The sequence below is a fragment of the Brachyhypopomus gauderio genome, chromosome 18, assembly GCF_052324685.1.
Source record: "Brachyhypopomus gauderio isolate BG-103 chromosome 18, BGAUD_0.2, whole genome shotgun sequence".
Classification (NCBI taxonomy): domain Eukaryota; kingdom Metazoa; phylum Chordata; class Actinopteri; order Gymnotiformes; family Hypopomidae; genus Brachyhypopomus; species Brachyhypopomus gauderio.
In genome coordinates, this window is record NC_135228.1 from 15,474,615 (window position 1) to 15,489,610 (window position 14,996).

Below are 14,996 nucleotides of genomic sequence, written 5' to 3' on the forward strand. Positions count from 1 at the left end.
GAATCGTGCGAAGCGAGTCGGACCGGTTATGTGCACCACAAGCAATGGAAAAATTCCTAACTCTGAGCAACAAATCTGATTCTTGCACTGTGGTTATCCAATTCACTTGTACTCATTAACCCTTGCAAAAATGTAATATCTTTGTCATTGTATGTGTCCAGGTGAAAGTCATTCTGCACTGGCCTACAAGCTACAGTATGGAAGTCATTGCTGCCATCTAGTGGTTAAAGTAGCAACCATCACACGGGTTTCAGCCTTATGGCCATCTTTGTTAAATGGACCACGTTCTTTCCAATTTAAAACCCTCAGCCGTACAGTAGCACTTCCAATCCTGTTTTGTTCTACGTGTTTCCCATACTAACAGTATATAGTCTAATATGTAGGACCCATCAGGGGTCATATCTAGAATAACACTGGTCTGATTGATGAACGCTGTGCCTCCTCAGGGTGCCGTCGGTCCCCACACAATCTCCATCAGCCATCCTCACCCCACCCGCACCGGGCCTCCAGACACGCTTCTCATCTGTTGCACGTAAACAACACGTACGCTTCCGTGCCGATCTATGACGTAGAGCAGGATCACGCAGGCAGACAGTGTGACAAGCCAGCGATGATGACGTGGTGACCAAGCGACCACCCCCCCCCCCCCCCCCCCCCCCCCCCCGCTCAGAAGCACCTTTGATGTGCACCATCTATGTACGTTATCATAAACTACCCGGGACAGAGTGACTAGGGCTATTTATCTTTTCGTCATCCATTGTCATTCTTGAAGGCTTAATAGGGTCTGGCCCCTCTAACTTCTTCTCGTATATCACGGCACCGGCGACTACCTTTCAATCAGGGAGTGTGAAGATGAGCATGTTTGTGGCAGAGAGCGTGGGCCATGTAATTAGTGGCATTTGCTACGACCAGGTGGGAGAGGAGTGGTACCAGAGGCCTTGAAGTATTCAGCTGGGTGAGCCCAGTCACACTCCCAGTCACACCTGGCTCCCATAGAACCACAGAACCGACACGCCTGGCTGGGGCCCAGCACCTGCGCCAAGGGTGCGTTAGGAGGGCACGATCCACACAAGAACACGGCCTCCTTTTCTGCAGCTACCAGGGAGACACTGTCCATCAGAGCAACGCTTTACATCACCGCTGAAGGCTTCACAACCACATTTTATGGCGGTCAGTACCTCCAACGCTTTGTTCTTGGGTTCCCGTAAGATCAGGGGAGTATTTCACAATGCATAAGTTCTCACTTAGATGACTGGAGTCAAAGGTCAAGGCCGTCCAACGGGAAGGGACTCGGTAGACATTTGTTTCGGGTGGGTCGTATTTTTGGCTTAGGTTCTTCAGATCACTGAGAAATCCTTTATGATATAACCTTGAGGAACAGGTATGGTCTGTTGGCAGGATTGGTTGTTCTGTAATAATGGGTTGTGCGGTATCTGAGAAATCAATTTGACTGTATGCCACATTCATCTGATAAATCATTCTTCTATCCTGCTAATAAAATAAAACATGTCCTTATATGTTACAGCATGCTTGATCAGGCTCAGAAAAGTTCCTTCTGATTAATGAATATTTTCCTGTTCATGTTTTTCACCTCTAATTACATTCTGCTTGTTCTTAATGTCATTTTCCTCTTTAACACGTCTAGACACAATTTTGTTGTTGTTCTTTATTCCACGATAGTCGACAGTGGCAGTTTTTCTTGTGTTTAATTTCATAAACACATTTGACTCACCTGGCTGTCAGAAAGATAGAGGTGCGCCCTGCACAAAGTCACTGTTCGTCTAAATAGGTTTAACTGTAATCTTGTAATTGATGTGAACTTAGTGCATTAGTGTAGTAACAAAACAAGAAAACTATGCGAAGCACAGACACACAAATACAGGCCGTTGACTTCGCCGCCTTGTTTTACCAGGTACGCAGTGGTAGCACCAGGCTGAACCATTTCAATGTGCATTTGGTGAATGTTTCTGACGAACAGCACAAAGGTACGTGTCTGGGTGTGTGTCCTCTGTTACGCAGTACGTTTTAAAACTTTGCAAGAGGCAGTTGTAACCTAGTTGTAACCTAGTTGTAACCTTCTCCTTATTTCCCCCATGGGGAAGATTGGAGTTCTTTATGCAAAATGCACAGTCACAGTATTTCATGCACTAACTGCATTTGTCCATCTGCAGAGAATCTGGAAACTCCTGGCTGAACTCCTCCTGAAACTGTTCATTAAATTACAGATATTGCACATATTGTTTCAGTATATATTACTGAATATTACTTTAAAAAGCAAAAGGTAAACAAGATTATGAAAACATCAACTGGACAAAATCCAAGAAAGCTGGCTGTGCTTCAGAAGATTGGAGCACAATCCAGAATGATTAAGAACACATTCAAGCTGAAAGATTTCCCCTCAGAAATTTATGGCTACAACTTCAGGACCTCGTGTGTCGGGTAGAAACACTGGCACAGTTTTTAGCTTCTTTCACTGTTGGAAAACATTGTAGAGACAGAGGGGAAAACAGTGACCAGTGCTTCTATCAGACTAAGATTTCACAAGGTCTGGCTTTGACAGATTTAAACCTGGCTGTGACTGTGAAGACTCTCTGTGCCAACTCTGCATAAGATAGTTGACCCTAGTCTGTAAATATAAACATCTTTAGTCCCTTCATGAGAGTCTTTCTGTAAAGTGTATTTATAGAAACAAATGTAACTATTTCCACTGTGGTGCCTTAGAACTCCAGTACTGCAGAATACTTTAATTACCTCTTTAAAACATCCTCAGCCTATAAACTGTAAATGCCTCTTTTTTTTCGAAACATTGCATCTCAGCACTTTACAGCGGAACTGTGTGTTCAAGTCTGACATGGTTACTCAATCGCCGTGATTTGTGGTTTTGGTAGATGTCAATATCTACATGAAGCCCACACCAAATAATTATAATAATCTAAATGTCTGTCTGCCTGTAATTCAATCAATCAATCAATCAATCAATCTATCTATCTATCTATCTATCTATCTATCTATCTATCTATCTATCTATCTATCTATCTATCTATCTATCTATCTATCTATCTATCTATCTATCTATCTATCTATCTATCTATCTATCTAATGGTTTACAACAAGATTTGCAAAGATTTCTAGCAATACTACATCTATGACAGCTCTATATCAGATTTTAAACCTTTGGTCCCAGCCACCATTTCTTATACTGAGAAAGAATACGAGCCTTTCGGTGAAAAGACATGACAGCTCGTTTCTCATATTGTAACTGATGTTCCCTAGAAGGTAGTTGGTACAGTGCCCTTGGCTTTGTAATGCAGTTCAGCACATATGTACTGCAGGAAGCTTCTGCAACCAGAACCCCAAAGCAAATCAAAAATCGCATTTGAGTTCATGGAAAGCTGCCATACATGACATCCGTTTACACGAAAGCACATTCTGCCCATCACCCATTCGTGCACCAACAACTAGTATTGAGGAATCCAAGAGCAAATCAAATAGGCGTTAGGGTTGGGCGGTATGACGGTATTTAGGTATGCCACGGTATTTAAATATGGTGACGTCATTGTAAAATGGTAACGGTATATTAACTACCTAGTAGTTAACTAGTTGGCCACTGAAACAAATTTGCAAACGGCGAATCTGACAGAAAGGGTAGGTACAACACGCTGGAAGTGACCGTTCCTGAGCTTTGTGGCAATCAGACTAGTGGAGTTTGCGGCAGGGAGTAAAGCTAAAATGTTTTGTGGAACACATTTTAGCCAGTTGGCATGCTGTTCTTTTAGTGGGAAGTCATTAACAGAAATACATTGGGCAGACCAGGCTAGGGTAAATTTTTCAACATACAGACAAGGACTGGATTTACGGGAACGACGTGGCATAATTAACAGAAATAAGGAACACGGACTAGACAAAAACAAACAAGAAAACAAACTAGGTACAACATGAAATGAACTAGAATAATTAAACAAAGACACATATCTGCGATAACCACAGCCAAAGTGAAAGGGAATGGAAGCAGGTGCAACAATACAATAAACTGGGTAAAACAAGAGAGACTACACTACAGGAAAACCAAACATTAAACAAAACTCGGGAACACACCTGAAACAAACCGAGAATAGCGGAGGCAATTAGACCGGCATAGAAACAAGAGACTTGAAACAATGACCATTACGGGACATTAAGAACACGGTGTGTATATATACTGAAAAAACAGGAATCTAAACAGGTGATAAGGAACACAAACACCCCCCCCCCCCCCCCCCCCCCCCCCCCCCTAAACCGGAAGACCTTACACCAAGGTATTATCTAAAGACGGTACATCGGTATGAAAAATGTAAATACCGACAAACCCTATCGCGGTCATGACGAACTAATAGCGATCATGGCAAAACATACACGAAAACCCTCAGGGGAGTGAGACACACACACACACACACACACACACAAGGACATTGTGATACAAAACCACACTCTGGTCACACAAACCACGCATTGTGGTTAAGGCCATTTTATTTGCATCAGGGTCGTTACTTTCAGAGCTGAGGCCTTCATCTCAGGCTCTTCACATGCATCTGTCAGCACCATCTCAAACAAGCCCGTTTACTCAATGTTAAAATGCTTCACCTCAGTACCTGTCACCAGGATCGTTGCAGCAAATTCTGGGCCCTGTACACTCTCAATGTCAGTGAGCCCCTATAAATGCCATTAAACGAGGCACATGAGCAAAATGGGCCCCTCTCCCTACTCGGGCCCTGGGTAGTCAGGTCCACTTTTCCCCCCACTACCACACCCATGCCTGGCACAAAACTGTCCTGTCAGCATGTCTGGAGAGTCTTGATAGATCGTCACTGTAACTTCAGTAACGCTGTCATATGACTAATACTGTCATACCATCTAAATCAATTATAGCATTGTATCTATTTACATATTTAGGACGTTTCACTATGAACGTCCAAGTTCTGCGTTCAGGACTATGTCCACAAATTTGGAAAATGGGATAAGATGTCAAGGATGCCCTTGGACCATGCGCTCCTGTCAGTGCAGTAACGGTGTGAAATGACAGCCCACAAGCCACAGCTGCGTAATCAGAGCTGTTGACAGTGGCAGGAACAGCCCACCTGTACAAAACAATGCAAAACGCAGAAGCTTCAAGTAGAAAGGAACACTGCAGTTGCCAAATGAAATCCGAGCATTCCTTTTAAAGGCTCAACACCTTCTCTCAAGAGGTAATTTGGTGACCGGTGTTGTAATAAAGTCGATTTCATTTTGGAAGCAATGCTTGAGAATGACGGGTGCTAAACTGGAAGCAGGGGGGGGGGGGGGGGGTCACGAGTGCGCTGGCGTCTTGGGCTGCGTGCTTTCAGCTCACGCTTGGCAGCTCGCGGAGAGACGACTGAGACATACGACTCGTGTGCAGGCACGTCCGCACCTACCGAGGGGAGGCAGAAAGCGCGCACTGATAGCCGACCAGGGTCACCGAGGGGAACGGAAAGTGTAGTCGATGCTAAAAGCCGCACGGATGTCTTGGAAACGTCTTGTAAGACAGGAAGAATTGCTTCTTTGACACAACAGCTCAGATGTGTGCAGCTGGAAGTGCCCCCCCCCCCTCCCCCCCATACACACTTCCTGACCTTTTCTCTCCTGCATCTGTCTGAGCTGTGGATCGCTTTAATCTCCCACACACTCGCACAAGGTCGTTAAAGCCCCGAGAGCACTTGGAGAGAAAGGTAACATAGATGGTTTTTTATTTTTTTTTACATGCGGCTGCTTTAGTGCTCATTGATCTGCTCACACCGCTGGCGTTCTGGGGCACAGGTTTATGATGTCATCGTTCCCATCGCTCCCACACTCCCCACCGGTCCTGGGGTCAGCACATGCCTTCCGCCGGCATGGCAACAGCACAGTGTCACCCGTGATGCCTCCTGCCGCATTTATGGGCTCTTGCGAGACAAACCATCGCACCTTCGCATCTGAGAGAATGACAAACCACTTCCACAGGGCCATCCTCATCCGACACTACTGTCACCCGCACGCTGTGAATGCAAAATGACATTGACTTGGGACTTGGACAAAACCCACACACCAGGGTCGCACATACATGCGCATGTAAGGCTCAAATGATATGAAGGATTTATTATTTTTTTCATGTGAAGACGTGGATTCATTGTTTTGTGGATTCAATTTTTATTTTACAATCTATGACAATCTGACATGTATTTCTTTTTTTCTACCATATTCCAAGAATGGACATGGGGGGGATTCTTTTTTTATTGCTGAATATTAAATGAAATACACTTTCACTGACTTGGAGGAAAATAAAGTCATCTGCTGCTTTTACCATGCACCCATTTAACCTTGACCACAAGGACATGCAGAGGAGAGGTGTCCCGACTTCTCACGCGAAGAGGAAACGTAGGTGGAACAGGGAGCAACATAAGTGTCAGAGTCTGGTGGGGTTCAGAGGGGATAGGGCATCACGTTTGAACTAACTAGAGAAGCACTGTCTGGTTTCGCATTTCTCCAACATACAAATAAGATCCGAAAAAACACCAGGGCGGGGTAGCAAACAGAAGATCATTTCTGCTCTTCAAGGTGTGAAATTAAAAGGAAACTGATTTAGAAAATCTCTATTCCTTCGTGTTGCCACACCGCGGTAGCAGAAGCATTTTAGCATCTAGCTTGTATAGTTTTGTTTTCTCTTTGCTCATCTAGAGTTACTACAACTGGTCACGTCATCTCTCTCAATGGAAGAAGCACGGGGTCTCTAGTTTGGTCATCATAACGCTCGTCCCTGGCCTGGGTCTGCTATTCTGTACCTACGACGCGGCCCATGCTAAATACGTCCACGGTTGAGGTCTTAGTAATTTACTTTATCGAATGAGAAGGTGGTCTTGTCGGTGGCCAGTTCTATCACATGGCAGCTAACTGAAAACAATCACTTCCGGTCGTGGTTTCTGTAAGCGTTCAGTGCTTTGTAAGCAAAGCAACCCCCGCTGACCCCAGCTGGCCCTGAACGGGTCCCTCCTCATGCAGAACCCACTCGGCTGGACCGCCTTCCAGCCCCAGCGAGGGCCGTCTGGGAACACGCAACAGTGGCTGCTTCCAAGTGACACAGCCATGGCTTGGTATCATAATTGCATATGAAAAATAATGTTGATATGACTTCATATAATAATAATAATAATAATAATAATAGTTATGAGGATGATGACAATAATAAGAACAAAAATGATAGTAATAATAATAATTTTGCTATAATGCTAATCTGCACTGTTCGGTGGTCTCGCTGATTAGAAAGAGAAACTAAACTTAAATGCACGACAGGCATCACAGTTTTCACACAATGCACTATTGTTCTTTCAGAAAACGAATGTCATCAAACAGGAGCAAAATATAAAGTTTGCATATTTTGGCATTTTTATGACCCCTCGGAAGTTTCACAGCTATTCGTCTTGTCATGTGTGTGTATGTGTGTGTGTGTGTGTGTGCTATGACATGGTGCTCCACCCTTCCCTGCCCTGTGTGGGTGGGGAAGAGAGGCGGAGCTACCACAGCCATCAGCCCGCAAGGAGGGTCGTCTTCTCTCTTCATTGCCGTCAATGAGGGAGGGCGGGGTCGGCTTGGGGGGTGGGCGGAGTCCTGAGACGCTGTGCCGTCGGTCCCTCTCCGACACTCATTCACTTTCTTTGTCAGGCGCGCTGGCGAGATGGAGATGGCTGGGTGGAGGGAGGGTGGTGGGGTAGAGTGGGAGGCTGGTGTGGACCTGTGGTGGTGGTGGTGGTGGTGGTGGTGGTGGTGAGCTGGCTGGAATGGACTGTATGATTGCAGTTCTCTCTTATCTGCTATGAGCCATTATCACTGACAGCCAAGGTTAACGTGGCCATCTGTGCGGCTGGGCCCACGGGCCTCCCTGCAGCAGAACCACTAGACCCTTTGGACTGAGAAGGCTCCCCAGTGACAAACCTTACCCTGTAGGGATGCAAAAGGGAATCAAGGCAGCTGTGAGCACACACCAAAAGCCTCCGCATCTACCGAGCATCACCCGGCAAGACAGCTGATCTGGGTACAGTTCCTGCCTTTTCATATCCTAACGAACATGATTCCAAAGATATGAAACTGTAATCCTGGATCAGCAGTCTCACTGGGAAGAGTTGAACAGATGCGTGTTAGTCTGGACAGCACCAGCATAACTCTGGGAGCCATGCCTGCTTCCTGGAACCCCCCCCCCCCCCACACACCCCACAGAGGGGCGTGGCAGGTCTGCACATTTGGTCAAAAATCCCAACACATAACATACCCTCTTCCCCTCCACTCTGAAGGGAAAAAAAGCCCCCATCCCCATTGCATTTGTCATTGATTTCCTGTTAGAAAAGCAACATAATCACTGAACATCTGTGTGAGTTATATTCTTGTAAACATACACCTTAAGTGAGAGTGGTTTATATTGCATGATGTGGAGAGGGGTGAGGGGAGGGGGTGTGAGGGGGAGGTCACAGGTCATGGGGGGGGACAGGGTGGGGGGTCAGCTCCCAAAAGAACACAACCTGGAGAAATGTAAGGGAATAAAAGCCCCAGAGACAACAAAAGAGTAAACGTGTATAAAAATGAAGCGTCTGTATAAGAAAGGCTACAAAAAACTCCACTGGCCCTCTGGCGTCGGCAAAAGGCACCACAATATTACTCTATTTCTTTAAGTTGTGAAAAAATTGGCACGTCTTTTTTATGCTGTAAATCAAAATGTACATATAAATAGAGTTTTCCCTATAAAAAAAGTCTTTGCTGTTAACTAGTAGACAACTTTTTGCTAAAATGAAAATAAATATTTGATTTGTTTAGAATATCTGTTAGTTATATAAAATAAAAATATTTCTTATAGGTGCAGGTGTATAGTTATACAGGGTTGGTTTTTGGGGACGGGTGAGCGGCTGTCTGTCTAGTGCCCTGTGGTGTCACGTTTGGAGCGCGTCAGCGTCTGTCTGCTCGGGGGTGCGGATCGGGCCGCGTGCCGCCCGCCGGCTCCGTGGGAAGTCCGCGTGTCTGCTGGCCCGGCGGCCCTGTAGACGGTGACGGGCTCGGGAGCGCTCATGTTCTGCATGCTGAGGAAGGGCGTGCTCTCGCCGTCCTCCTCCTCCTCCTCGTCCTCCTCCTCCTCCTCGCTGTCCGAGAGGCAGCTGCGTGAGCCGTAGTCCCGGGGCGGCCTGTAGCCGCGCGGGGCCACGTGGCCGTCCAGCCGGGCCCGACGCCAGCGACGGCCGCTCCTCTTTGGTTGTGCCGGTGCGGGCGGGTACTCCTGCGTGCTCTCGTACTCGTCGTCCTGGGGCGGGCGGCGAGGGCTGGAGGGCAGGCTGGCGGCCGGCGGGCGGCCGGGCCGGGGCTGATGCCGGTACGGGGGGTGGCGCTGGGCCTCGTGCAGGGGGACCTGGTAGCGACGCAGCAGCTGGGGCGGCTCGTCCTCGCGGGGCGGGTACGGCACTCTGGCCGCCGGCGGGAGCGACACGGCGTGGCCGGCGTTGGGAGACGTGATGTGGAAGGTAGGCACCTGCGGGGGCAGTGAGTAATGGAAGTCCACCGGGGACAGGCGGGCAGGCGTGGTCAGGGCCGACACGTACCTGCCGTGGGTAGAGAAACAGATGGTTGAACGGAACGGTCGCGTCCTGTATGAGTCATGGGATTTCACGAGGACAAAACGAGAGGAAGCGAAGTGTTGTGTGGCGTTGCGGTGTTTAAATTCATGCAGTGTTTGTTGGTCTACAGTGTAAACGACGCAGTTCCCCCCCTCCCCCCCCGCCATGGCCCCGGGAGCAGCGTGAGCACGGCACACGCGGCACACTCTCTCTCCACCTGCCTTCACGACGCACTGACTGAACTGCCCTCCCACCCCGGCCCAAAGGGGAAACTTCTTTTCGTCTTGGCAGGACGGAGCGAGTAAACGTCCAATTTCTCATCTCTGGCCTCAGCCCGTGGCCTCGACCATGTCTGCTGGAGAGAACGCTCTGAGATAGGTGGCCACAGATCAGCTGGAGCAGATAAACTCACACTGGCCCAGTCTGTCGCAGCTGGGCAAAGGGCTAAGAAAGAGAGAGAGAGAGAGAGAGAGAGAGAGAGAGAGAGAGAGAGAGAGAGAGAGAGAGAGAGAGAGAGAGAAAGAGAGAGAGAGAGAGAGAGAGAGAGAGAGAGAGAGAGAGAGAGAGAGAGAGAGAGAGAGAGAGCACTGCACAGGAGACTTGCCTCCCCTCCCTCCTGAGATAATGTGTTGTTCAGATCTTGTTGACTTAATGAGCCCCTCAAGGTATAAACCCTCCTGCATTGGTTGACACTCTGTGGCGTGGGCCAATGAGGACTGGAAACCCAGCTCCCGTCGTGGTGCAGAGGTGGGCCCGGGCCCGCGCTCTCGCCCCCTGCTGGCCTCTCTTGCAATGGCCCCTAAAGTGACGGCTCACGTGTGTCCCAGTGCCATGGCTAGAGGAGGGGGGTGGTGGGGTTGGTGGTGGGGGGGGCGCACCTGTCGCTGTGCGGAGAGTCTCCGAGCGAGTCGAAGGAGTCGCCGTACTGCAGGGGCGGCCGCTGGGGCCCCGGACAGCCGCAGTGACCGGCCCGACGGGCCCTCTCCTCCATACACGCCGGGCTACTGCACTTACTGGTCCCCACAGAGGACGAGAGCATACCCGAGGGACAGTCGGACAGCACGCTGTCCGTCCGCTCCAGACTCCACGTCCTCTCCTCGTGTCTGCCTCGGGAAGAAGGGGGTTGGGGCCAGAGAGAGGAAAGTCGAGATGGGGGAGAATAATGAGATGCTTAAGCCATATGCATGAGGTCGACATAATGCAGTTTCCTCACTAGTGTTTTTTTCTCTGACACAGGTGTTTTAAATCACAGAGGCCTCTGTTTCTAAAGCCCGAGCGTTCTCGCTCCCTCCCAATCACATTAATGCCGCACATTTCCTGCACACGCCGTGCAGCGAAACACACCGAGTCTGCAGGAGGAATATGGGAGGAGTGGGGAGGAAAGAATGTTGAGTGAGCGTAAAACAGACGTATGACTCAAGCAAAGGGCAAACGGACCATGACCTGAGATCATGGAAAGCAGGGACCAAAGGCATGCAGCACGGGCACACACACACACACACACACACACACAACACACACAAACCTGTGGGTGGAGGAGTGTGCTCGGGTGGAGGAGTTGTGGGATCTGGAAGACTGGCGGCTGCCTCCGGAGAACGCTGCCTCGCCCCCATGCCGGATCACCCTCTCGGTGGCAGGGACGTTCTTTGAGATGTACTGTACACACACACACACACACACACACACTATCAGACAGGAGAGATAACCTGCAGGGACCATACTCTGGGTTGCAGCGTGGGAGGAACGTACATCTACCATGGGGATCTCCTCTGGGCCGGGCCCTGGGTGGTTGGGGCCGTTGGCCAGGCTGCGGTTGGGGTGATCCATGCAAATGTTCTGCCTCAGGTGGCTGTGCATCTTCTTCCTCTGTTTCCTGTGGGGCAGACTGCAGTGAGGCAGGCGCACTCCTCCATGCGTTAGTCACCACACACCACACAGGGGAGCAGGCCTAGCCCAGGGACACCGCTCCACTCGGGCCTGCCTGCTGTGACCACCGGGGGGCACCGGGGGGCGCTGTCCTGTACTCACTTGGTTTTGCAGTAGGCCCACCACGCACACGATGCCCACCACCAGCAGAGCCACGCAGATGCCCGTGATTGTCAGCACTCTCTTCTGATAGAGCTCCTCCGCCTCTGCTCCACACACACACACACGCACACACACACACACACAAAACGTCAGGCTCTCGCCTCTGCCATGCATCAGCGCCACCTCCTCTCCCCACATCCAGAGAGCTCCTCAACACCTTCCACTGCGGTGGGGACCCACAGGCCTGCCACCGAGGCTCCTCAAACCTCTCGCCTTGGGGGCAGTCTCCAGGTGCGGCACGAGCCCACAGCGCCTCTCCCGCTCTCTAATGCAGCATGTCCAGGTCTACCCTCTGTGCTACAATGGGCCAGCCCAGCAGTGGAAAGTGCTTGTGTGAGCTGTAACGCTTACGGTTACCATGGATGTGGGGTTAGGTTGTGTCTGCGCCAAAGGGAATCCCTGTAGGCCCTGATAAACCTGCCTCTCCGATTCCACAGACACTCACGCCCATTGCAGGCAATTTTGATTCGGACCAATCTGCAGCCTTCTTCATGCAACAAACAATGACTACAGCGGAGACAATGAGAACACTAATACTGACTGTGCAAGTAAGGCCAGAATAACAGAGATTACATAACAGGCCATATGCAATCAGAGTTGCAGGTCAGAGCTCTAGGTGGTAATGCTAATTACAGCTATTTTCTAATTATATTGTTAGGGGAAAAACAGGCATCCTTAAAGCATGCTCAATGTTGTGTACAATATAAATTGATTTAAAAAACAACAAATAAATTTAATTTTGGCCTCTGTTTTCCTCAGAAATAGTCCTTTAATATAGAGACTGTAGACTATAGAGTATGGAGTTCATGAAAAGACGTGTTTTAGGTTTAGGGTTAAGAGCACTTCACGTACTATACAGCTAATAATTGATATTATTCAGCTGGGTTGTGCTCCACATTACACAGTAGATGTGGTAGATTTTGGGAAGAGAGGTAATCCCTCCTCCTGGACCTCCGGGGGTCAGCGGTGGAGGACACTGTGCCCAGTTTGTGTCACCCTGCAGAGCGCAGAGTTTATCCGTAACCCCCAACACGCCATTTTCAGAGGAAAACAGAGGCCGGTACACAAAAAAAACGAGGCAAATCTAGTAATGCCATAAAGAATGAACAACTTTATGCGTTAACTGAGTCTGGCATGCTGTTTACAACAGGGGGAAGGGAGGCGTTCAAGTTTGAAAGCCTGAAAACAAGATCAGGGACAGTGAAACAAAAACAACATGCAGTCAGAGTAGGAGTCAGGAACGGGAGTCTCGGGGTGCGGGGAGAAAGGCGGCAGAAAGGAGGCGCACAGACAGGAATAGAAGGCTAAAGGGAGGAGGGAGGGAGCATGAGGGAGACTGGGAGAGGGCAGAACGAATGCGACGGGAGGAGCGGAGACGAGCAGGAGGAGGGTTTGCCAAGCAGACGAGGGAGGAGAACAGGACAGGGAACACATACAGGAACGTTTTGGCAGTTTTGCCCAAGGAAGAAGATTTGTATCTGCAGCACTCTTCCACCTTTTATTCAGACGTGTCAGAGATCTGGGGGAGATTAGCCCTGATTAGCCCGGCACACGCCTGACCCAGGTCCCCCCACCCCCACCCCACACACACACACACACACACACACACACACACACACACACACACACACACACACACACACACACACACTGAGCTCCAGCATCAAAACACTGGATGATTCTGGCGTGATTCAGCAGCCTTGGTTTGATCTGGTGTTTGGTAAACAAGCCAGACGTCTAACGGCGTCATCAAAACAGGGGATCGGGGAGGCGCTGATGAGCGTACGTGCGTGAGGGTGTGAGCGCGGACAACCAGGTGACGGCGCGTCCGTCTGAATTTGCCAGGTGGGACGTAATTACACTCTCAGCACTGTTAACACTACTCACGCATACGCAAACAAATTCACTTGAAGCTACCCAGCTACCCACTAGCGGTGTTTACTAATAGGTAAATAACAGGCGGCCCAAGCCTGCGTAAATCCCCCCGAGACATGCTAACCTCGGCGAAGGCGAGCCAAGGCAATCAGCGCGCACAGCTGCTAACGTTAAACCTGACGTGCAACAAACCACAAAGGAAGTTAGCTTCGGTTGTTACCTGTTTTGCAAAACTTGCCTGTTGAGGTGTTTATCTAGCATTGCCAAATTTGGTGCTTGAAATTTTCACTTTGATGTGCAACAGGATTATTGGGTGCACAGCTCTCCATCTAACACAGCACGTCTGGAGTGGTGAGGGCAAACCTGTCGGGTTTGGATCAAGTCAGGGGTCTGTGGCCCATGGGGGCGCTCGCCACTCCCCAAAGGCTTCGAGGGCTGCAGATACTCATTCTCATGCTGTAGCCAAAGAGAGGGGCGGGCTGCACTCTCCAGAGCAGGTGCTGACTGACAGATTGATCAGCCAATCAATGCGTTCAACTGTATTAGAGTCCATCGGAGAGGAACGATGGACGCATGGCAAACGCAGCGGGATTAGCGCAGCACTGCATCCACCGAGAATCGAGAAGAAGAGTCGGTCCATACCCATAAATTCAATCCCAAGAGACTCTGCCGTGACAGAGAGTTGAGAGTCGGAGAGCAAAGAAACAAAACACAAAAAAAAAAACGAGACAAATAATTAAATAACGATGAGACACAAAGTCGAAGCAAGAGACATCCCGACACATGGAGGCTCACATGAGCGCGGTGCGAGTGGCGTGAGAAGGCTGGAGACGTTATGTGTGGGTGAGTCAGGCGTAGGAACAATGTCACAGCTGCATGCGCAGGAAAGCACGAGTGAGTTATGTCTACAGCTAGCTGGGAGAGCGTGCAGGGACAGGCAGGCGGGCCACGCGCTTCCCTATAGGCTAAAACACCTTTCTGGATGAACTGGTAGGAGAAGTGGCGGAGAGAGCGGTTAGCATCGTCACAGACGCTGTCAGTCAGGTAGTTGGCTCTTTGGCAACTATTGGTCGGAGTGGGTTAAACGTTTTGTTTGTTGGTTGTTTGTTTGTTTTTTTTTGTTTTGTTCTAATGCAGTATGGTTAGTGTTTATGGTTAACAGTTTTCAGGCGGAACGGTTACGGCCACTGTTAGCCAGAAACAGCTGTTGTTTCAGAACATACTTTCTCTAAGTCAAGGGTTAATGTCACATTGACGACAGGGCAATAAACCTGTATACAAATGAACAAAGAGTCCAGAAATACAAGTAGACGAACATTTTCAACTCTGTGGACAATTTTTTTTTTTAAAACAAGTCTTACCTTTGGGGCACAGTTACAGACAAGGCACAGAATTACACACATGAACAATGTG

At 49.2% G+C, this 14,996-nt stretch overlaps 1 long non-coding RNA gene and 1 pseudogene across 2 annotated transcripts; one reads left to right on the forward strand and one right to left on the reverse strand.

Annotated features, from left to right (window-relative positions):
- Positions 1 to 712: 712 nt before the first annotated feature.
- On the forward strand, positions 713 to 2,731 carry LOC143482408 (uncharacterized). The gene is made up of 3 exons (XR_013122216.1): positions 713 to 1,170; positions 1,913 to 1,985; positions 2,172 to 2,731. It is a non-coding gene; the product is annotated as an uncharacterized LOC143482408 (long non-coding RNA).
- Positions 2,732 to 6,342: 3,611 nt separating this feature from the next.
- On the reverse strand, positions 6,343 to 14,368 carry LOC143481507 (pro-neuregulin-2, membrane-bound isoform-like; annotated as a pseudogene). The gene is made up of 7 exons (XR_013122034.1): positions 14,329 to 14,368; positions 14,226 to 14,249; positions 11,649 to 11,752; positions 11,370 to 11,493; positions 11,146 to 11,276; positions 10,499 to 10,723; positions 6,343 to 9,605 (listed from the first exon to the last, which is right to left on the reverse strand). The product of XR_013122034.1 is annotated as a pro-neuregulin-2, membrane-bound isoform-like (transcript).
- Positions 14,369 to 14,996: the final 628 nt, after the last annotated feature.